The sequence below is a fragment of the Mesoplodon densirostris genome, chromosome 4 (genome assembly GCF_025265405.1).
Source record: "Mesoplodon densirostris isolate mMesDen1 chromosome 4, mMesDen1 primary haplotype, whole genome shotgun sequence".
NCBI classification, from domain to species: domain Eukaryota; kingdom Metazoa; phylum Chordata; class Mammalia; order Artiodactyla; family Ziphiidae; genus Mesoplodon; species Mesoplodon densirostris.
Window position 1 is genome coordinate 112,763,119 of NC_082664.1, and position 24,446 is coordinate 112,787,564.

General features: G+C 53.6%; 9 non-coding genes across 9 annotated transcripts; all 9 read right to left on the minus strand.

Moving 5' to 3' along the window:
• Positions 1 to 428: 428 nt before the first annotated feature.
• Positions 429 to 520, minus strand: LOC132489854 (small nucleolar RNA SNORD116). The gene has a single exon (XR_009532222.1). It is a non-coding gene; the product is annotated as a small nucleolar RNA SNORD116 (small nucleolar RNA).
• Positions 521 to 3,200: 2,680 nt separating this feature from the next.
• On the minus strand, positions 3,201 to 3,292 carry LOC132489855 (small nucleolar RNA SNORD116). Its single transcript, XR_009532223.1, has one exon. It is a non-coding gene; the product is annotated as a small nucleolar RNA SNORD116 (small nucleolar RNA).
• Positions 3,293 to 5,976: 2,684 nt separating this feature from the next.
• Positions 5,977 to 6,068, minus strand: LOC132489856 (small nucleolar RNA SNORD116). The gene has a single exon (XR_009532224.1). It is a non-coding gene; the product is annotated as a small nucleolar RNA SNORD116 (small nucleolar RNA).
• A 2,684-nt stretch (positions 6,069 to 8,752) lies between these two features.
• Positions 8,753 to 8,844, minus strand: LOC132489857 (small nucleolar RNA SNORD116). Its single transcript, XR_009532225.1, has one exon. It is a non-coding gene; the product is annotated as a small nucleolar RNA SNORD116 (small nucleolar RNA).
• A 2,680-nt stretch (positions 8,845 to 11,524) lies between these two features.
• On the minus strand, positions 11,525 to 11,616 carry LOC132489552 (small nucleolar RNA SNORD116). The gene has a single exon (XR_009531958.1). It is a non-coding gene; the product is annotated as a small nucleolar RNA SNORD116 (small nucleolar RNA).
• Positions 11,617 to 14,296: 2,680 nt separating this feature from the next.
• On the minus strand, positions 14,297 to 14,388 carry LOC132489859 (small nucleolar RNA SNORD116). Its single transcript, XR_009532227.1, has one exon. It is a non-coding gene; the product is annotated as a small nucleolar RNA SNORD116 (small nucleolar RNA).
• A 2,686-nt stretch (positions 14,389 to 17,074) lies between these two features.
• On the minus strand, positions 17,075 to 17,166 carry LOC132489553 (small nucleolar RNA SNORD116). Its single transcript, XR_009531959.1, has one exon. It is a non-coding gene; the product is annotated as a small nucleolar RNA SNORD116 (small nucleolar RNA).
• Positions 17,167 to 19,845: 2,679 nt separating this feature from the next.
• LOC132489555 (small nucleolar RNA SNORD116) lies at positions 19,846 to 19,937 on the minus strand. The gene has a single exon (XR_009531960.1). It is a non-coding gene; the product is annotated as a small nucleolar RNA SNORD116 (small nucleolar RNA).
• Positions 19,938 to 22,618: 2,681 nt separating this feature from the next.
• On the minus strand, positions 22,619 to 22,710 carry LOC132489557 (small nucleolar RNA SNORD116). The gene has a single exon (XR_009531962.1). It is a non-coding gene; the product is annotated as a small nucleolar RNA SNORD116 (small nucleolar RNA).
• Between the last annotated feature and the right edge of the window lie 1,736 nt (positions 22,711 to 24,446).

Here is a 24,446-nt window from a genome sequence, read left to right on the forward strand (position 1 = left end):
CGGGCACTAAAGAACTTTGATGCACCCAAACAAATGACAGGGAGGGACACAGTCCTGGTCTGAGGCTTCAGGCTCCAACCAGGGAAGCTTCCTCATTTTGGCTTCCAGAAATAGCCCCCGAAGCTGCATGCACAAAGAGTGATCCTGGCCCAAGCACAACTTCCCAAGCTGCAAGCTTACTGGGCCTACACCAGCACACACTCCGACTCTGAAGACCAGCAGGAGAGCCTTCCACCTCGCATGCCCTCAACGGTCTTTCAGCAGGGACCTAATATGCGTAGATGACCCCGCTTATGGGCAGACACAGTGGACCCCCAGATAGGAGCACCTCGAATTCTGGAACCCTGCTGGGTGTTTGCATGCAGGTCAGAAGGGGACGCTGGCCCTCACTCCTCACTCTCCCCTACCCCCGAGAGACGAAACGTGCTGGACCTCAGATTCGATGAGGAGACGGTAGAGTGTTCTCACTCATTTTGTTCAGATTTCCAAGGAATGCATACAAGGGTGTCATCATCGATCCAAGCACAGGCTGGGACGCTGCAGAACACAACCGGGCATGCCGTGGGGGTCTGAAGAGGAGACATGACCTCGGAGTACTCCAAAGCCCTGGGGAATCCACAGCCCTCAGGCCACTCAGAAAGAGCAACAGTCAATCCACTCTTGCAGCCACTGGGACCGTCTGAGGAAAACCTCCTATCCAATGGCACATCATAGGGTGGGTGAAAGCCTACCTTCCTGAGTTAGCCAGAGCCACGCTTAGCAACATGCCCCCGCGTCATTTTTCCACTTTTCCTTAGCACCTACAGTCATCAGCCAACGCGTAGGTCTTCTTGTCTTTGCCGACAGCCAGCCTTGTCCAGCAGCGGCACCTGAGAAGTGGACATAATTCAGGCAGGTTTCAGAATTGGAATGGTGAACTCAGAGATCATGATTCATGAGAATTTTTACCTGGGCTTCAGCTCGGACCCTGCTTCCCAAGGACGTCAACCTTTACAGAGAACTCAATGTCTGACAGCACGACTGCAGGAAGTAAGGCATGTACATTGGCCCATACGTGAGAGGGTATATTTTTGTTTTCATGCATGTGTGCATGTGTGAGTATTACTGCACATGAGGGCGCGCTTGTGGGCTTCCTTCTGTGCCTCTGAATCCTCACCATGGTCTCTGTGTGTCCCTGTGGCCCTCTCCTGAGACCTCGAACCATAAAAGCCAGAGTTTATACACAGCGCCCTGGATCTGGACCCTCGCACTGAATGGAGAAAGACCCCTTCAAACTTCAACAGACTGAATGTGAACTTTGAAAGCCAGGGGGTTCTGAAATAGGCCACGGACTTCCACTCTTCCACAGCCAAGCCTTCTGGCCAAAGCACAAACACCTGGCGAGACCTGCCTTCCGGCCGTGGGTGTAACATATACATGGACCTGGAAATCCTGCCTCCCAGTAGAATATCTAATGTACACTTGGGGCCACTCCCATCATTTTCAGGAGCAAGGAAACCTCCTATGGGTGGGCCGACCTGTGACTGGCTATAGTCAACATGCAGCCCGGCACCTCTCAAGGGGCTAACGAAATTCGGCCCAACTGCCAATTGTTGCCAACTACGCCAAATCACTTTCCGAGGACCCATGGGTATGCCCACCACAGGAAGTGGTGGGCTTCAGCAACCAAGACCCACGTTCAAACCCCACTGTGGAAACTAGGCTACCTTCCCGGGCACGTGTTGCCAGCACCCAGCCAGCAGGTTTGGCGGCCCTGAACCCCGAGGAAACACTCAAATTCTTGACAGTGTCATCCTACGTGCCCTCCTCCTGCCCACAGAGTAACACGACTCTCCTGGAAGCCACAGACATCCTGCAAACACGTGGTCACTGTATACCAGGTAGGACAGACCGCAAGCATGACTGCTTTGATGACTCTGACCCTACCCCATGCATCGTGGCACTTCTCCACTTACAGAGTGACACTATCGAGAACCTCACAAAGATCAAAGGCACTCTCCCCGAGGACGACAGACCGATTTCCACCGGAAGAACTCTGTTTTGCGAGGGGAGTTGTAAGCTTCAAAGGGCACAGTGGCTGTCCACGGCAGCACACCTGGCATCGCAACACTGAACACATCTCTGCTCCGCCAAGGGACTGCTCCAGATCAACCTCTAGCTGTTCAAAACTCCTGTGTGCCACACGGGCTGGCCGCATCATGCCCTCTCGGAGAAACACTTTTGCTTTGCATATTCCCAAACAAGGAAACAAAGTGGCCAAAGGGCATGTACGCATAACTCAAATACCCCCAAGGAGAGTGGCCCAGACGCTTCAGCATGTCTAATTTCTCTACGTCCCGCAAGACACACTTTGGGCGACATTCCTCCGGCAACGGGATCACAAATCTATGCAGTTTAAGTACCTAACTGCATCCTCATGTACTGCCAAAACCATCCCCTTCAGAGGCAGCTGATGCCAGCCCATCACGAACAGGACACATTCTTGGGAAGACGTGGCCAGCGCCTGCAACCCAATCATGACAGCCCATCCCACGACATCACACAGGACATGTCCTCATGATGCCTTACCAGCTTCTGCAGACCAGCAGTCACCACGCCGGCTTAATGCAGCACTCGGTCCTAAACCCACTCCATGATGACCCACATAGTGCCTCAACTGTGCCGGGAGCTGCAGTGGAATTGCTGACATGGGCAATACCTAGGCCTAATCCATCAACACCCTTCCGTTGAAGACCAACCCCAGCCCACACCCATCCACTGCTCCATCCCCACCGGGCACTTAAGAACTTTGATGCACCCAAAGAAATGACAGGGACGGACACAGGCCTGGTCTGAGGCTCCAGGCTCCAACCAGGGAAGCTTCCTCATTTTGGCTTCCAGAAATAGCCCCCGAAGCTGCATGCACAAAGCGTGATCCTGGCCCAAGCACACCTTCCCAAGCTGCAAGCTTACTGGGCCTACACCAGCACACACTCCGACTCTGAAGACCAGCAGGAGAGCCTTCCCCCTCGCATGCCCTCAACGGTCTTTCAGCAGGGACCTAATATGCGTAGATGACCCCGCTTATGGGCAGACACAGTGGACCCTCAGATAGGAGCACCTCGAATTCTGGAACCCAGCTGGGTGTTTGCATGCAGGTCAGAAGGGGACGCTGGCCCTCACTCCTCACTCTCCCCTACCCCCGAGAGACGAAACGTGCTGGACCTCAGATTCGATGAGGAGACGGTAGAGTGTTCTCACTCATTTTGTTCAGATTTCCAAGGAATGCATACAAGGGTGTCATCATCGATCCAAGCACAGGCTGGGACGCTGCAGAACACAACCGGGCATGCCGTGGGGGTCTGAAGAGGAGACATGACCTCGGAGTACTCCAAAGCCCTGGGGAATCCACAGCCCTCAGGCCACTCAGAAAGAGCAACAGTCAATCCACTCTTGCAGCCACTGGGACCGTCTGAGGAAAACCTCCTATCCAATGGCACATCATAGGGTGGGTGAAAGCCTACCTTCCTGAGTTAGCCAGAGCCACGCTTAGCAACATGCCCCCGCGTCATTTTTCCACTTTTCCTTAGCACCTACAGTCATCAGCCAACGCGTAGGTCTTCTTGTCTTTGCCGACGGCCAGCCTTGTCCAGCAGCGGCACCTGAGAAGTGGACATAATTCAGGCAGGTTTCAGAATTGGAATGGTGAACTCAGAGATCATGATTCATGAGAATTTTTACCTGGGCTTGAGCTCGGACCCTGCTTCCCAAGGACGTCAACCTTTACAGAGAACTCAATGTTTGTCTGACAGCACGATTGCAGGAAGTAAGGCATGTACGTTGGCCCGTACGTGAGAGGGTATATTTTTGTTTTCACGCATGTGCGCATGTGTGAGTATCACTGCACATGAGGACGCGCTTGTGGGCTTCTTTCTGTGCCTCTGAATCCTCACCATGGTCTCTGTGTGTCCCTATGGCCCTCTCCTGAGACCTCGAACCATAAAAGCCCGAGTTTATACACAGCGCCCTGGATCTGGACCCTCGCAGTGAATGGCGAAAGACCCCTTCAAACTTCAACAGACTGAATGTGAACTTTGAAAGCCAGGGGGTTCTGAAATAGGCCACGGACTTCCACTCTTCCACAGCCAAGCCTTCTGGCCAAAGCACAAACATCTGGCGAGACCTGCCTTCCGGCCGTGGGTGTAACATATACATGGACCTGGAAATCCTGCCTCCCAGTAGAATATCTAATGTACACTTGGGGCCACTCCCATCATTTTCAGGAGCAAGGAAACCTCCTATGGGTGGGCCGACCTGCGACTGGCTATAGTCAACATGCAGCCCGGCACCTCTCAAGGGGCTAACGAAATTCGGCCCAACTGCCAATTGTTGCCAACTAAGCCAAATCACTTTCTGATGACCCATGGGTATGCCCACCACAGGAAGTGGTGGGCTTCAGCAACCAAGACCCACGTTCAAACCCCACTGTGGAAACTAGGCTACCTTCCCGGGCACGTGTTGCCAGCACCCAGCCAGCAGGTTTGGCGGCCCTGAACCCCGAGGAAACGCTCAAATTCTTGACAGTGTCATCCTACGTGCCCTCCTCCTGCCCACAGAGTAACACGACTCTCCTGGAAGCCACAGACATCCTGCAAACACGTGGTCACTGTATACCAGGTAGGACAGACCGCAAGCATGACTGCTTTGATGACTCTGACCCTACCCCATGCATCGTGGCACTTCTCCACTTACAGAGTGACACTATCGAGAACCTCACAAAGATCAAAGGCACTCTCCCCGAGGACGACAGACCGATTTCCACCGGAAGAACTCTGTTTTGCGAGGGGAGTTGTAAGCTTCAAAGGGCACAGTGGCTGTCCACGGCAGCACACCTGGCATCGCAACACTGAACACATCTCTGCTCCGCCAAGGGACTGCTCCAGATCAACCTCTAGCTGTTCAAAACTCCTGTGTGCCACACGGGCTGGCCGCATCATGCCCTCTCGGAGAAACACTTTTGCTTTGCATATTCCCAAACAAGGAAACAAAGTGGCCAAAGGGCATGTACGCATAACTCAAATACCCCCAAGGAGAGTGGCCCAGACGCTTCAGCATGTCTAATTTCTCTACGTCCCGCAAGACACACTTTGGGCGACATTCCTCCGGCAATGGGATCACAAATCTATGCAGTTTAAGTACCTAACTGCATCCTCATGTACTGCCAAAACCATCCCCTTCAGAGGCAGCTGATGCCAGCCCATCACGAACAGGACACATTCTTGGGAAGACGTGGCCAGCGCCTGCAACCCAATCATGACAGCCCATCCCACGACATCACACAGGACATGTCCTCATGATGCCTTACCAGCTTCTGCAGACCAGCAGTCACCACGCCGGCTTAATGCAGCACTCGGTCCTAAACCCACTCCATGATGACCCACATAGTGCCTCAACTGTGCCGGGAGCTGCAGTGGAATTGCTGACATGGGCAATACCTAGGCCTAATCCATCAACACCCTTCCGTTGAAGACCAACCCCAGCCCACACCCATCCACTGCTCCATCCCCACCGGGCACTAAAGAACTTTGATGCACCCAAACAAATGACAGGGAGGGACACAGTCCTGGTCTGAGGCTCCAGGCTCCAACCAGGGAAGCTTCCTCATTTTGGCTTCCAGAAATAGCCCCCGAAGCTGCATGCACAAAGAGTGATCCTGGCCCAAGCACAACTTCCCAAGCTGCAAGCTTACTGGGCCTACACCAGCACACACTCCGACTCTGAAGACCAGCAGGAGAGCCTTCGCCCTCGCATGCCCTCAACGGTCTTTCAGCAGGGACCTAATATGCATAGATGACCCCGCTTATGGGCAGACACAGTGGACCCCCAGATAGGAGCACCTCGAATTCTGGAACCCTGCTGGGTGTTTGCATGCAGGTCAGAAGGGGACGCTGGCCCTCACTCCTCACTCTCCCCTACCCCCGAGAGACGAAACGTGCTGGACCTCAGATTCGATGAGGAGACGGTAGAGTGTTCTCACTCATTTTGTTCAGATTTCCAAGGAATGCATACAAGGGTGTCATCATCGATCCAAGCACAGGCTGGGACGCTGCAGAACACAACCGGGCATGCCGTGGGGGTCTGAAGAGGAGACATGACCTCGGAGTACTCCAAAGCCCTGGGGAATCCACAGCCCTCAGGCCACTCAGAAAGAGCAACAGTCAATCCACTCTTGCAGCCACTGGGACCGTCTGAGGAAAACCTCCTATCCAATGGCACATCATAGGGTGGGTGAAAGCCTACCTTCCTGAGTTAGCCAGAGCCACGCTTAGCAACATGCCCCCGCGTCATTTTTCCACTTTTCCTTAGCACCTACAGTCATCAGCCAACGCGTAGTTCTTCTTGTCTTTGCCGACGGCCAGCCTTGTCCAGCAGCGGCACCTGAGAAGTGGACATAATTCAGGCAGGTTTCAGAATTGGAATGGTGAACTCAGAGATCATGATTCATGAGAATTTTTACCTGGGCTTGAGCTCGGACCCTGCTTCCCAAGGACGTCAACCTTTACAGAGAACTCAATGTTTGTCTGACAGCACGATTGCAGGAAGTAAGGCATGTACGTTGGCCCGTACGTGAGAGGGTATATTTTTGTTTTCACGCATGTGCGCATGTGTGAGTATCACTGCACATGAGGACGCGCTTGTGGGCTTCTTTCTGTGCCTCTGAATCCTCACCATGGTCTCTGTGTGTCCCTATGGCCCTCTCCTGAGACCTCGAACCATAAAAGCCCGAGTTTATACACAGCGCCCTGGATCTGGACCCTCGCAGTGAATGGCGAAAGACCCCTTCAAACTTCAACAGACTGAATGTGAACTTTGAAAGCCAGGGGGTTCTGAAATAGGCCACGGACTTCCACTCTTCCACAGCCAAGCCTTCTGGCCAAAGCACAAACACCTGGCGAGACCTGCCTTCTGGCCGTGGGTGTAACATATACATGGACCTGGAAATCCTGCCTCCCAGTAGAATATCTAATGTACACTTGGGGCCACTCCCATCATTTTCAGGAGCAAGGAAACCTCCTATGGGTGGGCCGACCTGTGACTGGCTATAGTCAACATGCAGCCCGGCACCTCTCAAGGGGCTAACGAAATTCGGCCCAACTGCCAATTGTTGCCAACTAAGCCAAATCACTTTCCGATGTCTCATGGGTATGCCCACCACAGGAAGTGGTGGGCTTCAGCAACCAAGACCCACGTTCAAACCCCACTGTGGAAACTAGGCTACCTTCCCGGGCACGTGTTGCCAGCACCCAGCCAGCAGGTTTGGCGGCCCTGAACCCCGAGGAAACGCTCAAATTCTTGACAGTGTCATCCTACGTGCCCTCCTCCTGCCCACAGAGTAACACCACTCTCCTGGAAGCCACAGACATCCTGCAAACACGTGGTCACTGTATACCAGGTAGGACAGACCACAAGCATGACTGCTTTGATGACTCTGACCCTACCCCATGCATCGTGGCACTTCTCCACTTACAGAGTGACACTATCGAGAACCTCACAAAGATCAAAGGCACTCTCCCCGAGGACGACAGACCGATTTCCACCGGAAGAACTCTGTTTTGCGAGGGGAGTTGTAAGCTTCAAAGGGCACAGTGGCTGTCCACGGCAGCACACCTGGCATCGCAACACTGAACACATCTCTGCTCCGCCAAGGGACTGCTCCAGATCAACCTCTAGCTGTTCAAAACTCCTGTGTGCCACACGGGCTGGCCGCATCATGCCCTCTCGGAGAAACACTTTTGCTTTGCATATTCCCAAACAAGGAAACAAAGTGGCCAAAGGGCATGTACGCATAACTCAAATACCCCCAAGGAGAGTGGCCCAGACGCTTCAGCATGTCTAATTTCTCTACGTCCCGCAAGACACACTTTGGGCGACATTCCTCCGGCAACGGGATCACAAATCTATGCAGTTTAAGTACCTAACTGCATCCTCATGTACTGCCAAAACCATCCCCTTCAGAGGCAGCTGATGCCAGCCCATCACGAACAGGACACATTCTTGGGAAGACGTGGCCAGCGCCTGCAACCCAATCATGACAGCCCATCCCACGACATCACACAGGACATGTCCTCATGATGCCTTACCAGCTTCTGCAGACCAGCAGTCACCACGCCGGCTTAATGCAGCACTCGGTCCTAAACCCACTCCATGATGACCCACATAGTGCCTCAACTGTGCCGGGAGCTGCAGTGGAATTGCTGACATGGGCAATACCTAGGCCTAATCCATCAACACCCTTCCGTTGAAGACCAACCCCAGCCCACACCCATCCACTGCTCCATCCCCACCGGGCACTAAAGAACTTTGATGCACCCAAACAAATGACAGGGAGGGACACAGTCCTGGTCTGAGGCTTCAGGCTCCAACCAGGGAAGCTTCCTCATTTTGGCTTCCAGAAATAGCCCCCGAAGCTGCATGCACAAAGAGTGATCCTGGCCCAAGCACAACTTCCCAAGCTGCAAGCTTACTGGGCCTACACCAGCACACACTCCGACTCTGAAGACCAGCAGGAGAGCCTTCCACCTCGCATGCCCTCAACGGTCTTTCAGCAGGGACCTAATATGCGTAGATGACCCCGCTTATGGGCAGACACAGTGGACCCCCAGATAGGAGCACCTCGAATTCTGGAACCCTGCTGGGTGTTTGCATGCAGGTCAGAAGGGGACGCTGGCCCTCACTCCTCACTCTCCCCTACCCCCGAGAGACGAAACGTGCTGGACCTCAGATTCGATGAGGAGACGGTAGAGTGTTCTCACTCATTTTGTTCAGATTTCCAAGGAATGCATACAAGGGTGTCATCATCGATCCAAGCACAGGCTGGGACGCTGCAGAACACAACCGGGCATGCCGTGGGGGTCTGAAGAGGAGACATGACCTCGGAGTACTCCAAAGCCCTGGGGAATCCACAGCCCTCAGGCCACTCAGAAAGAGCAACAGTCAATCCACTCTTGCAGCCACTGGGACCGTCTGAGGAAAACCTCCTATCCAATGGCACATCATAGGGTGGGTGAAAGCCTACCTTCCTGAGTTAGCCAGAGCCACGCTTAGCAACATGCCCCCGCGTCATTTTTCCACTTTTCCTTAGCACCTACAGTCATCAGCCAACGCGTAGGTCTTCTTGTCTTTGCCGACAGCCAGCCTTGTCCAGCAGCGGCACCTGAGAAGTGGACATAATTCAGGCAGGTTTCAGAATTGGAATGGTGAACTCAGAGATCATGATTCATGAGAATTTTTACCTGGGCTTCAGCTCGGACCCTGCTTCCCAAGGACGTCAACCTTTACAGAGAACTCAATGTCTGACAGCACGACTGCAGGAAGTAAGGCATGTACATTGGCCCATACGTGAGAGGGTATATTTTTGTTTTCATGCATGTGTGCATGTGTGAGTATTACTGCACATGAGGGCGCGCTTGTGGGCTTCCTTCTGTGCCTCTGAATCCTCACCATGGTCTCTGTGTGTCCCTGTGGCCCTCTCCTGAGACCTCGAACCATAAAAGCCAGAGTTTATACACAGCGCCCTGGATCTGGACCCTCGCACTGAATGGAGAAAGACCCCTTCAAACTTCAACAGACTGAATGTGAACTTTGAAAGCCAGGGGGTTCTGAAATAGGCCACGGACTTCCACTCTTCCACAGCCAAGCCTTCTGGCCAAAGCACAAACACCTGGCGAGACCTGCCTTCCGGCCGTGGGTGTAACATATACATGGACCTGGAAATCCTGCCTCCCAGTAGAATATCTAATGTACACTTGGGGCCACTCCCATCATTTTCAGGAGCAAGGAAACCTCCTATGGGTGGGCCGACCTGTGACTGGCTATAGTCAACATGCAGCCCGGCACCTCTCAAGGGGCTAACGAAATTCGGCCCAACTGCCAATTGTTGCCAACTACGCCAAATCACTTTCCGAGGACCCATGGGTATGCCCACCACAGGAAGTGGTGGGCTTCAGCAACCAAGACCCACGTTCAAACCCCACTGTGGAAACTAGGCTACCTTCCCGGGCACGTGTTGCCAGCACCCAGCCAGCAGGTTTGGCGGCCCTGAACCCCGAGGAAACACTCAAATTCTTGACAGTGTCATCCTACGTGCCCTCCTCCTGCCCACAGAGTAACACGACTCTCCTGGAAGCCACAGACATCCTGCAAACACGTGGTCACTGTATACCAGGTAGGACAGACCGCAAGCATGACTGCTTTGATGACTCTGACCCTACCCCATGCATCGTGGCACTTCTCCACTTACAGAGTGACACTATCGAGAACCTCACAAAGATCAAAGGCACTCTCCCCGAGGACGACAGACCGATTTCCACCGGAAGAACTCTGTTTTGCGAGGGGAGTTGTAAGCTTCAAAGGGCACAGTGGCTGTCCACGGCAGCACACCTGGCATCGCAACACTGAACACATCTCTGCTCCGCCAAGGGACTGCTCCAGATCAACCTCTAGCTGTTCAAAACTCCTGTGTGCCACACGGGCTGGCCGCATCATGCCCTCTCGGAGAAACACTTTTGCTTTGCATATTCCCAAACAAGGAAACAAAGTGGCCAAAGGGCATGTACGCATAACTCAAATACCCCCAAGGAGAGTGGCCCAGACGCTTCAGCATGTCTAATTTCTCTACGTCCCGCAAGACACACTTTGGGCGACATTCCTCCGGCAACGGGATCACAAATCTATGCAGTTTAAGTACCTAACTGCATCCTCATGTACTGCCAAAACCATCCCCTTCAGAGGCAGCTGATGCCAGCCCATCACGAACAGGACACATTCTTGGGAAGACGTGGCCAGCGCCTGCAACCCAATCATGACAGCCCATCCCACGACATCACACAGGACATGTCCTCATGATGCCTTACCAGCTTCTGCAGACCAGCAGTCACCACGCCGGCTTAATGCAGCACTCGGTCCTAAACCCACTCCATGATGACCCACATAGTGCCTCAACTGTGCCGGGAGCTGCAGTGGAATTGCTGACATGGGCAATACCTAGGCCTAATCCATCAACACCCTTCCATTGAAGACCAACCCCAGCCCACATCCATCCACTGCTCCATCCCCACCGGGCACTAAAGAACTTTGATGCACCCAAACAAATGACAGGGAGGGACACAGGCCTGGTCTGAGGCTCCAGGCTCCAACCAGGGAAGCTTCCTCATTTTGGCTTCCAGAAAGAGCTCCCGAAGCTGCATGCACAAAGCGTGATCCTGGCCCAAGCACACCTTCCCAAGCTGCAAGCTTACTGGGCCTACACCAGCACACACTCCGACTCTGAAGACCAGCAGGAGAGCCTTCCCCCTCGCATGCCCTCAACGGTCTTTCAGCAGGGACCTAATATGCGTAGATGACCCCGCTTATGGGCAGAAACAGTGGACCCTCAGATAGGAGCACCTCGAATCCTGGAACCCTGCTGGGTGTTTGCATGCAGGTCAGAAGGGGACGCTGGCCCTCACTCCTCACTCTCCCCTACCCCCGAGAGACGAAACGTGCTGGACCTCAGATTCGATGAGGAGACGGTAGAGTGTTCTCACTCATTTTGTTCCGATTTCCAAGGAAGGCATACAAGGGTGTCATCATCGATCCAAGCACAGGCTGGGACGCTGCAGAACACAACCGGGTATGCCGTGGGGGTCTGAAGAGGAGACATGACCTCGGAGTACTCCAAAGCCCTGGGGAATCCACAGCCCTCAGGCCACTCAGAAAGAGCAACAGTCAATCCACTCTTGCAGCCACTGGGACCGTCTGAGGAAAACCTCCTATCCAATGGCACATCATAGGGTGGGTGAAAGCCTACCTTCCTGAGTTAGCCAGAGCCACGCTTAGCAACATGCCCCCGCATCATTTTTCCACTTTTCCTTAGCACCTACAGTCATCAGCCAAAGCGTAGGTCTTCTTGTCCTTGCCGACGGCCAGCCTTGTCCAGGAGCGGCACCTGAGAAGTGGACATAATTCAGGCAGGTTTCAGAATTGGAATGGTGAACTCAGAGATCATGATTCATGAGAATTTTTACCTGGACTTGAGCTCGGACCCTGCTTCCCAAGGACGTCAACCTTTACAGAGAGCTCAATGTCTGACAGCACGACTGCAGGAAGTAAGGCATGTACGTTGGCCCGTACGTGAGAGGGTATATTTTTGTTTTCACGCATGTGCGCATGTGTGAGTATTACTGCACATGAGGACGCGCTTGTGGGCTTCTTTCTGTGCCTCTGAATCCTCACCATGGTCTCTGTGTGTCCCTATGGCCCTCTCCTGAGACCTCGAACCATAAAAGCCAGAGTTTATACACAGCGCCCTGGATCTGGACCCTCGCAGTGAATGGCGAAAGACCCCTTCAAACTTCAACAGACTGAATGTGAACTTTGAAAGCCAGGGGGTTTTGAAATAGGCCACGGACTACCACTCTTCCACAGCCAAGCCTTCTGGCCAAAGCACAAACACCTGGCGAGACCTGCCTTCCGGCCGTGGGTGTAACATATACATGGACCTGGAAATCCTGCCTCCCAGTAGAATATCTAATGTGCACTTGGGGCCACTCCCATTATTTTCAGGAGCAAGGAAACCTCCTATGGGTGGGCCGACCTGTGACTGGCTATAGTCAACATGCAGCCCGGCACCTCTCAAGGGGCTAACGAAATTCGGCCCAACTGCCAATTGTTGCCAACTACGCCAAATCACTTTCCGAGGACCCATGGGTATGCCCACCAAAGGAAGTGGTGGCCTTCAGCAACCAAGAACCACGTTCAAACCCCAATGCGGAAACTACGCTACCTTCCCGGGCACGTGTTGCCAGCGCCCAGCCAGCAGGTTTGGCGGCCCTGAACCCCGAGGAAACGCTCAAATTCTTGACAGTGTCATCCTACGTGCCCTCCTCCTGCCCACAGAGTAACACGACTCTCCTGGAAGCCACAGACATCCTGCAAACACGTGGTCACTGTATACCAGGTAGGACAGACCGCAAGCATGACTGCTTTGATGACTCTGACCCTACCCCATGCATCGTGGCACTTCTCCACTTACAGAGTGACACTATCGAGAACCTCACAAAGATCAAAGGCACTATCCCCGAGGACGACAGACCGATTTCCAACGGAAGAACTCTGTTTTGCGAGGGGAGTTGTAAGCTTCAAAGGGCACAGTGGCTGTCCACGGCAGCACACCTGGCATCGCAACACTGAACACATCTCTGCTCCGCCAAGGGACTGCTCCAGATCAACCTCTAGCTGTTCAAAACTCCTGTGTGCCACACGGGCTGGCCGCATCATGCCCTCTCGGAGAAACACTTTTGCTTTGCATATTCCCAAACAAGGAAACAAAGTGGCCAAAGGGCATGTACGCATAACTCAAATACCCCCAAGGAGAGTGGCCCAGACGCTTCAGCATGTCTAATTTCTCTACATCCCGCAAGACACACTTTGGGCGACATTCCTCCGGCAACGGGATCACAAATCTATGCAGTTTAAGTACCTAACTGCATCCTCATGTACTGCCAAAACCATCCCCTTCAGAGGCAGCTGATGCCAGCCCATCACGAACAGGACACATTCTTGGGAAGACGTGGCCAGCGCCTGCAACCCAATCATGACAGCCCATCCCACGACATCACACAGGACATGTCCTCATGATGCCTTACCAGCTTCTGCAGACCAGCAGTCACCACGCCGGCTTAATGCAGCACTCGGTCCTAAACCCACTCCATGATGACCCACATAGTGCCTCAACTGTGCCGGGAGCTGCAGTGGAATTGCTGACATGGGCAATACCTAGGCCTAATCCATCAACACCCTTCCGTTGAAGACCAACCCCAGCCCACACCCATCCACTGCTCCATCCCCACCGGGCACTAAAGAACTTTGATGCACCCAAACAAATGACAGGGAGGGACACAGTCCTGGTCTGAGGCTCCAGGCTCCAACCAGGGAAGCTTCCTCATTTTGGCTTCCAGAAATAGCCCCCGAAGCTGCATGCACAAAGAGTGATCCTGGCCCAAGCACAACTTCCCAAGCTGCAAGCTTACTGGGCCTACACCAGCACACACTCCGACTCTGAAGACCAGCAGGAGAGCCTTCCCCCTCGCATGCCCTCAACGGTCTTTCAGCAGGGACCTAATATGCGTAGATGACCCCGCTTATGGGCAGACACAGTGGACCCCCAGATAGGAGCACCTCGAATTCTGGAACCCTGCTGGGTGTTTGCATGCAGGTCAGAAGGGGACGCTGGCCCTCACTCCTCACTCTCCCCTACCCCCGAGAGACGAAACGTGCTGGACCTCAGATTCGATGAGGAGACGGTAGAGTGTTCTCACTCATTTTGTTCAGATTTCCAAGGAATGCATACAAGGGTGTCATCATCGATCCAAGCACAGGCTGGGACGCTGCAGAACACAACCGGGCATGCCGTGGGGGTCTGAAGAGGAGACATGACCTCGGAGTACTCCAAAGCCCTGGGGAATCCACAGCCCTCAGGCCACTCAGAAAGAGCAACAGTCAATCCACTCTTGCAGCCACTGGGACCGTCTGAGGAAAACCTCCTATCCAATGGCACATCATAGGGTGGGTGAAAGCCTACCTTCCTGAGTTAGCCAGAGCCACGCTTAGCAACATGCCCCCGCGTCATTTTTCCACTTTTCCTTAGCACCTACAGTCATCAGCCAACGCGTAGGTCTTCTTGTCTTTGCCGACGGCCAGCCTTGTCCAGCAGCGGCACCTGAGAAGTGGACATAATTCAGGCAGGTTTCAGAATTGGAATGGTGAACTCAGAGATCATGATTCATGAGAATTTTTACCTGGGCTTGAGCTCGGACCCTGCTTCCCAAGGACGTCAACCTTTACAGAGAACTCAATGTTTGTCTGACAGCACGATTGCAGGAAGTAAGGCATGTACGTTGGCCCGTACGTGAGAGGGTATATTTTTGTTTTCACGCATGTGCGCATGTGTGAGTATCACTGCACATGAGGACGCGCTTGTGGGCTTCTTTCTGTGCCTCTGAATCCTCACCATGGTCTCTGTGTGTCCCTATGGCCCTCTCCTGAGACCTCGAACCATAAAAGCCCGAGTTTATACACAGCGCCCTGGATCTGGACCCTCGCAGTGAATGGCGAAAGACCCCTTCAAACTTCAACAGACTGAATGTGAACTTTGAAAGCCAGGGGGTTCTGAAATCGGCCACGGACTTCCACTCTTCCACAGCCAAGCCTTCTGGCCAAAGCACAAACACCTGGCGAGACCTGCCTTCCGGCTGTGGGTGTAACATATACATGGACCTGGAAATCCTGCCTCCCAGTAGAATATCTAATGTACACTTGGGGCCACTCCCATCATTTTCAGGAGCAAGGAAACCTCCTATGGGTGGGCCGACCTGTGACTGGCTATAGTCAACATGCAGCCCGGCAACTCTCAAGGGGCTAACGAAATTCGGCCCAACTGCCAATTGTTGCCAACTAAGCCAAATCACTTTCCGATGTCTCATGGGTATGCCCACCACAGGAAGTGGTGGGCTTCAGCAACCAAGACCCACGTTCAAACCCCACTGTGGAAACTAGGCTACCTTCCCGGGCACGTGTTGCCAGCACCCAGCCAGCAGGTTTGGCGGCCCTGAACCCCGAGGAAACGCTCAAATTCTTGACAGTGTCATCCTACGTGCCCTCCTCCTGCCCACAGAGTAACACGACTCTCCTGGAAGCCACAGACATCCTGCAAACACGTGGTCACTGTATACCAGGTAGGACAGACCGCAAGCATGACTGCTTTGATGACTCTGACCCTACCCCATGCATCGTGGCACTTCTCCACTTACAGAGTGACACTATCGAGAACCTCACAAAGATCAAAGGCACTCTCCCCGAGGACGACAGACCGATTTCCACCGGAAGAACTCTGCTTTGCGAGGGGAGTTGTAAGCTTCAAAGGGCACAGTGGCTGTCCACGGCAGCACACCTGGCATCGCAACACTGAACACATCTCTGCTCCGCCAAGGGACTGCTCCAGATCAACCTCTAGCTGTTCAAAACTCCTGTGTGCCACACGGGCTGGCCGCATCATGCCCTCTCGGAGAAACACTTTTGCTTTGCATATTCCCAAACAAGGAAACAAAGTGGCCAAAGGGCATGTACGCATAACTCAAATACCCCCAAGGAGAGCGGCCCAGACGCTTCAGCATGTCTAATTTCTTTACGTCCCGCAAGACACACTTTGGGCGACATTCCTCCGGCAACGGGATCACAAATCTATGCAGTTTAAGTACCTAACTGCATCCTCATGTACTGCCAAAACCATCCCCTTCAGAGGCAGCTGATGCCAGCCCATCACGAACAGGACACATTCTTGGGAAGACGTGGCCAGCGCCTGCAACCCAATCATGACAGCCCATCCCACGACATCACACAGGACATGTCCTCATGATGCCTTACCAGCTTCTGCAGACCAGCAGTCACCACGCCAGCTTAAATGCAGCACTCGGTCCTAAACCCACTCCATGAAGACCCACATAGTGCCTCAACTGTGCCGGGAGCTGCAGTGGAATTGCTGACATGGGCAATACCTAGGCCTAATCCATCAACACCCTTCCATTGAAGACCAACCCCAGCCCACATCCATCCACTGCTCCATCCCCACCGGGCACTAAAGAACTTTGATGCACCCAAACAAATGACAGGGAGGGAAACAGGCCTGGTCTGAGGCTCCAGGCTCCAACCAGGGAAGCTTCCTCATTTTGGCTTCCAGAAAGAGCCCCCCGAAGCTGCATGCACAAAGCGTGATCCTGGCCCAAGCACACCTTCCCAAGCTGCAAGCTTACTGGGCCTACACCAGCACACACTCCGACTCTGAAGACCAGCAGGTGAGCCGTCCCCCTCGCATGCCCTCAACGGTCTTTCAGCAGGGACCTAATATGCGTAGATGACCCCGCTTATGGGCAGAAACAGTGGACCCTCAGATAGGAGCACCTCGAATCCTGGAACCCTGCTGGGTGTTTGCATGCAGGTCAGAAGGGGACGCTGGCCCTCACTCCTCACTCTCCCCTACCCCCGAGAGACGAAACGTGCTGGACCTCAGATTCGATGAGGAGACGGTAGAGTGTTCTCACTCATTTTGTTCCGATTTCCAAGGAAGGCATACAAGGGTGTCATCATCGATCCAAGCACAGGCTGGGACGCTGCAGAACACAACCGGGCATGCCGTGGGGGTCTGAAGAGGAGACATGACCTCGGAGTACTCCAAAGCCCTGGGGAATCCACAGCCCTCAGGCCACTCAGAAAGAGCAACAGTCAATCCACTCTTGCAGCCACTGGGACCGTCTGAGGAAAACCTCCTATCCAATGGCACATCATAGGGTGGGTGAAAGCCTACCTTCCTGAGTTAGCCAGAGCCACGCTTAGCAACATGCCCCCGTGTCATTTTTCCACTTTTCCTTAGCACCTACAGTCATCAGCCAAAGCGTAGGTCTTCCTGTCCTTGCCGACGGCCAGCCTTGTCCAGGAGCGGCACCTGAGAAGTGGACATAATTCAGGCAGGTTTCAGAATTGGAATGGTGAACTCAGAGATCATGATTCATGAGAATTTTTACCTGGACTTGAGCTCGGACCCTGCTTCCCAAGGACGTCAACCTTTACAGAGAGCTCAATGTCTGACAGCACGACTGCAGGAAGTAAGGCATGTACGTTGGCCCGTACGTGAGAGGGTATATTTTTGTTTTCACGCATGTGCGCATGTGTGAGTATTACTGCACATGAGGACGCGCTTGTGGGCTTCTTTCTGTGCCTCTGAATCCTCACCATGGTCTCTGTGTGTCCCTATGGCCCTCTCCTGAGACCTCGAACCATAAAAGCCAGAGTTTATACACAGCGCCCTGGATCTGGACCCTCGCAGTGAATGGCGAAAGACCCCTTCAAACTTCAACAGACTGAATGTGAACTTTGAAAGCCAGGGGGTTCTGAAATAGGCCACGGACTTCCACTCTTCCACAGCCAAGCCTTCTGGCCAAAGCACAAACACCTGGCGAGACCTGCCTTCCGGCCGTGGGTGTAACATATACATGGACCTGGAAATCCTGCCTCCCAGTAGAATATCTAATGTGCACTTGGGGCCACTCCCATCATTTTCAGGAGCAAGGAAACCTCCTATGGGTGGGCCGACCTGCGACTGGCTATAGTCAACATGCAGCCCGGCACCTCTCAAGGGGCTAACGAAATTCGGCCCAACTGCCAATTGTTGCCAACTACGCCAATCACTTTCCGAGGACCCATGGGTATGCCCACCAAAGGAAGTGGTGGGCTTCAGCAACCAAGAACCACGTTCAAACCCCAATGCGGAAACTACGCTACCTTCCCGGGCACGTGTTGCCAGCACCCAGCCAGCAGGTTTGGCGGCCCTGAACCCCGAGGAAACGCTCAAATTCTTGACAGTGTCATCCTACGTGCCCTCCTCCTGCCCACAGAGTAACACGACTCTCCTGGAAGCCACAGACATCCTGAAAACACGTGGTCACTCTATACCAGGTAGGACAGACCGCAAGCATGACTGCTTTGATGACTCTGACCCTACCCCATGCATCGTGGCACTTCTCAACTTACAGAGTGACACTATCGAGAACCTCACAAAGATCAAAGGCACTCTCCCCGAGGACGACAGACCGATTTCCAACGGAAGAACTCTGTTTTGCGAGGGGAGTTGTAAGCTTCAAAGGGCACAGTGGCTGTCCACGGCAGCACACCTGGCATCGCAACACTGAACACATCTCTGCTCCGCCAAGGGACTGCTCCAGATCAACCTCTAGCTGTTCAAAACTCCTGTGTGCCACACGGGCTGGCCGCATCATGCCCTCTCGGAGAAACACTTTTGCTTTGCATATTCCCAAACAAGGAAACAAAGTGGCCAAAGGGCATGTACGCATAACTCAAATACCCCCAAGGAGAGTGGCCCAGACGCTTCAGCATGTCTAATTTCTCTACGTCCCGCAAGACACACTTTGGGCGACATTCCTCCGGCAACGGGATCACAAATCTATGCAGTTTAAGTACCTAACTGCATCCTCATGTACTGCCAAAACCATCCCCTTCAGAGGCAGCTGATGCCAGCCCATCACGAACAGGACACATTCTTGGGAAGACGTGGCCAGCGCCTGCAACCCAATCATGACAGCCCATCCCACGACATCACACAGGACATGTCCTCATGATGCCTTACCAGCTTCTGCAGACCAGCAGTCACCACGCCAGCTTAATGCAGCACTCGGTCCTAAACCCACTCCATGATGACCCACATAGTGCCTCAACTGTGCCGGGAGCTGCAGTGGAATTGCTGACATGGGCAATACCTAGGCCTAATCCATCAACACCCTTCCGTTGAAGACCAACCCCAGCCCACACCCATCCACTGCTCCATCCCCACCGGGCACTAAAGAACTTTGATGCACCCAAACAAATGACAGGGAGGGACACAGTCCTGGTCTGAGGCTCCAGGCTCAAACCAGGGAAGCTTCCTCATTTTGGCTTCCAGAAATAGCCCCCGAAGCTGCATGCACAAAGCGTGATCCTGGCCCAAGCACAACTTCCTAAGCTGCAAGCTTACTGGGCCTACACCAGCACACACTCCGACTCTGAAGACCAGCAGGAGAGCCTTCCCCCTCGCATGCCCTCAACGGTCTTTCAGCAGGGACCTAATATGCGTAGATGACCCCGCTTATGGGCAGAAACAGTGGACCCTCAGATAGGAGCACCTCGAATCCTGGAACCCTGCTGGGTGTTTGCATGCAGGTCAGAAGGGGACGCTGGCCCTCACTCCTCACTCTCCCCTACCCCCGAGAGACGAAACGTGCTGGACCTCAGATTCGATGAGGAGACGGTAGAGTGTTCTCACTCATTTTGTTCCGATTTCCAAGGAAGGCATACAAGGGTGTCATCATCGATCCAAGCACAGGCTGGGACGCTGCAGAACACAACCGGGCATGCCGTGGGGGTCTGAAGAGGAGACATGACCTCGGAGTACTCCAAAGCCCTGGGGAATCCACAGCCCTCAGGCCACTCAGAAAGAGCAACAGTCAATCCACTCTTGCAGCCACTGGGACCGTCTGAGGAAAACCTCCTATCCAATGGCACATCATAGGGTGGGTGAAAGCCTACCTTCCTGAGTTAGCCAGAGCCACGCTTAGCAACATGCCCCCGCGTCATTTTTCCACTTTTCCTTAGCACCTACAGTCATCAGCCAACGCGTAGGTCTTCTTGTCTTTGCCGACAGCCAGCCTTGTCCAGCAGCGGCACCTGAGAAGTGGACATAATTAAGGCAGGTTTCAGAATTGGAATGGTGAACTCAGAGATCATGATTCATGAGAATTTTTACCTGGGCTTCAGCTCGGACCCTGCTTCCCAAGGACGTCAACCTTTACAGAGAACTCAATGTCTGACAGCACGACTGCAGGAAGTAAGGCATGTACATTGGCCCATACGTGAGAGGGTATATTTTTGTTTTCACGCATGTGTGCATGTGTGAGTATTACTGCACATGAGGGCGCGCTTGTGGGCTTCTTTCTGTGCCTCTGAATCCTCACCATGGTCTCTGTGTGTCCCTGTGGCCCTCTCCTGAGACCTCGAACCACAAAAGCCAGAGTTTATACACAGCGCCCTGGATCTGGACCCTCGCACTGAATGGAGAAAGACCCCTTCAAACTTCAACAGACTGAATGTGAACTTTGAAAGCCAGGGGGTTTTGAAATAGGCCACGGACTTCCACTCTTCCACAGCCAAGCCTTCTGGCCAAAGCACAAACACCTGGCGAGACCTGCCTTCCGGCCGTGGGTGTAACATATACATGGACCTGGAAATCCTGCCTCCCAGTAGAATATCTAATGTACACTTGGGGCCACTCCCATCATTTTCAGGAGCAAGGAAACCTCCTATGGGTGGGCCGACCTGTGACTGGCTATAGTCAACATGCAGCCCGGCACCTCTCAAGGGGCTAACGAAATTCGGCCCAACTGCAAATTGTTGCCAACTACGCCAAATCACTTTCCGATGACCCATGGGTATGCCCACCACAGGAAGTGGTGGGCTTCAGCAACCAAGAACCACGTTCAAACCCCACTGTGGAAACTAGGCTACCTTCCCTGGCACGTGTTGCCAGCACCCAGCCAGCAGGTTTGGCGGCCGTGAACCCGGAGGAAACGCTCAAATTCTTGACAGTGTCATCCTACGTGCCCTCCTACTGCCCACAGAGCAACACGACTCTCCTGGAAGCCACAGACATCCTGCAAACTCGTGTTCACTGTATACCAGGTAGGACAGACCACAAGCATGACTGCTTTGATGACTCTGACCCTACCCCATGCATCGTGGCACTTCTCCACTCACAGAGTGACACTACCGAGAACCTCACAAATATCAAAGGCACTCTCCCCGAGGACGATAGACCGATTTCCAACGGAAGAACTCTGTTTTGCGAGGGGAGTTGTAAGCTTCAAAGGGCACAGTGGCTGTCCACGGCAGCACACCTGGCATCGCAATACTGAACACATCTCTGCTCCACCAAGGGACTGCTCCAGATCAACCTCTAGCTGTTCAAAACTCCTGTGTGCCACACGGGCTGACCGCATCATGCCCTCTCGGAGAAACACTTTTGCTTTGCATATTCCCAAACAAGGAAACAAAGTGGCCAAAGGGCATGTACGCATAACTCAAATACCCCCAAGGAGAGTGGCCCAGACGCTTCAGCATGTCTAATTTCTCTACGTCCCGCAAGACACACTTTGGGCGACATTCCTCCGGCAACGGGATCACAAATCTATGCAGTTTAAGTACCTAACTGCATCCTCATGTACTGCCAAAACCATCCCCTTCAGAGGCAGCTGATGCCAGCCCATCACGAACAGGACACATTCTTGGGAAGACGTGGCCAGCGCCTGCAACCCAATCATGACAGCCCATCCCACGACATCACACAGGACATGTCCTCATGATGCCTTACCAGCTTCTGCAGACCAGCAGTCACCACGCCGGCTTAAATGCAGCACTCGGTCCTAACCCCACTCCATGATGACCCACATAGTGCCTCAACTGTGCCGGGAGCTGCAGTGGAATTGCTGACATGGGCAATACCTAGGCCTAATCCATCAACACCCTTCCATTGAAGACCAACACCAGCCCACACCCATCCACTGCTCCATCCCCACCGGGCACTAAAGAACTTTGATGCACCCAAACAAATGACAGGGAGGGACACAGGCCTGGTCTGAGGCTCCAGGCTCCAACCAGGGAAGCTTCCTCATTTTGGCTTCCAGAAATAGCCCCCGAAGCTGCATGCACAAAGCGTGATCCTGGCCCAAGAACACCTTCCCAAGCTGCAAGCTTACTGGGCCTACACCAGCACACACTCCGACTCTGAAGACCAGCAGGAGAGCCTTCCCCCTCGCATGCCCTCAACGGTCTTTCAGCAGGGACCTAATATGCGTAGATGACCCCGCTTATGGGCAGAAACAGTGGACCCTCAGATAGGAGCACCTCGAATCCTGGAACCCTGCTGGGTGTTTGCATGCAGGTCAGAAGGGGACGCTGGCCCTCACTCCTCACTCTCCCCTACCCCCGAGAGACGAAACGTGCTGGACCTCAGATTCGATGAGGAGACGGTAGAGTGTTCTCACTCATTTTGTTCCGATTTCCAAGGAAGGCATACAAGGGTGTCATCATCGATCCAAGCACAGGCTGGGACGCTGCAGAACACAACCGGGCATGCCGTGGGGGTCTGAAGAGGAGACATGACCTCGGAGTACTCCAAAGCCCTGGGGAATCCACAGCCCTCAGGCCACTCAGAAAGAGCAACAGTCAATCCACTCTTGCAGCCACTGGGACCGTCTGAGGAAAACCTCCTATCCAATGGCACATCATAGGGTGGGTGAAAGCCTACCTTCCTGAGTTAGCCAGAGCCATGCTTAGCAACATGCCCCCGCGTCATTTTTCCACTTTTCCTTAGCACCTACAGTCATCAGCCAAAGCGTAGGTCTTCATGTCCTTGCCGACGGCCAGCCTTGTCCAGGAGCGTCACCTGAGAAGTGGACATAATTCAGGCAGGTTTCAGAATTGGAATGGTGAACTCAGAGATCATGATTCATGAGAATTTTTACCTGGACTTGAGCTCGGACCCTGCTTCCCAAGGACGTCAACCTTTACAGAGAGCTCAATGTCTGACAGCACGACTGCAGGAAGTAAGGCATGTACGTTGGCCCGTACGTGAGAGGGTATATTTTTGTTTTCACGCATGTGCGCATGTGTGAGTATTACTGCACATGAGGACGCGCTTGTGGGCTTCTTTCTGTGCCTCTGAATCCTCACCATGGTCTCTGTGTGTCCCTATGGCCCTCTCCTGAGACCTCGAACCATAAAAGCCAGAGTTTATACACAGCGCCCTGGATCTGGACCCTCGCAGTGAATGGCGAAAGACCCCTTCAAACTTCAACAGACTGAATGTGAACTTTGAAAGCCAGGGGGTTTTGAAATAGGCCACGGACTTCCACTCTTCCACAGCCAAGCCTTCTGGCCAAAGCACAAACACCTGGCGAGACCTGCCTTCCGGCCGTGGGTGTAACATATACATGGACCTGGAAATCCTGCCTCCCAGTAGAATATCTAATGTGCACTTGGGGCCACTCCCATCATTTTCAGGAGCAAGGAAACCTCCTATGGGTGGGCCGACCTGCGACTGGCTATAGTCAACATGCAGCCCGGCACCTCTCAAGGGGCTAACGAAATTCGGCCCAACTGCCAATTGTTGCCAACTACGCCAAATCACTTTCCGATGACCCATGGGTATGCCCACCACAGGAAGTGGTGCGCTTCAGCAACCAAGAACCTCGTTCAAACCCCACTGTGGAAACTAGGCTACCTTCCCGGACACGTGTTGCCAGCACCCAGCCAGCAGGTTTGGCGGCCCTGAACCCGGAGGAAACGCTCAAATTCTTGACAGTGTCATCCTACGTGCCCTCCTCCTGCCCACAGAGCAACACGACTCTCCTGGAAGCCACAGACATCCTGCAAACTCGTGTTCACTGTATACCAGGTAGGACAGACCACAAGCATGACTGCTTTGATGACTCTGACCCTACCCCATGCATCGTGGCACTTCTCCACTGACAGAGTGACACTACCGAGAACCTCACAAATATCAAAGGCACTCTCCCCGAGGACGACAGACCGATTTCCAACGGAAGAACTCTGTTTTGCGAGGGGAGTTGTAAGCTTCAAAGGGCACAATGGCTGTCCATGGCAGCACACCTGGCATCGCAACACTGAACACATCTCTGCTCCGCCAAGGGACTGCTCCAGATCAACCTCTAGCTGTTCAAAACTCCTGTGTGCCACACGGGCTGGCCGCATCATGCCCTCTCGGAGAAACACTTTTGTTTTGCATATTCCCAAACAAGGAAACAAAGTGG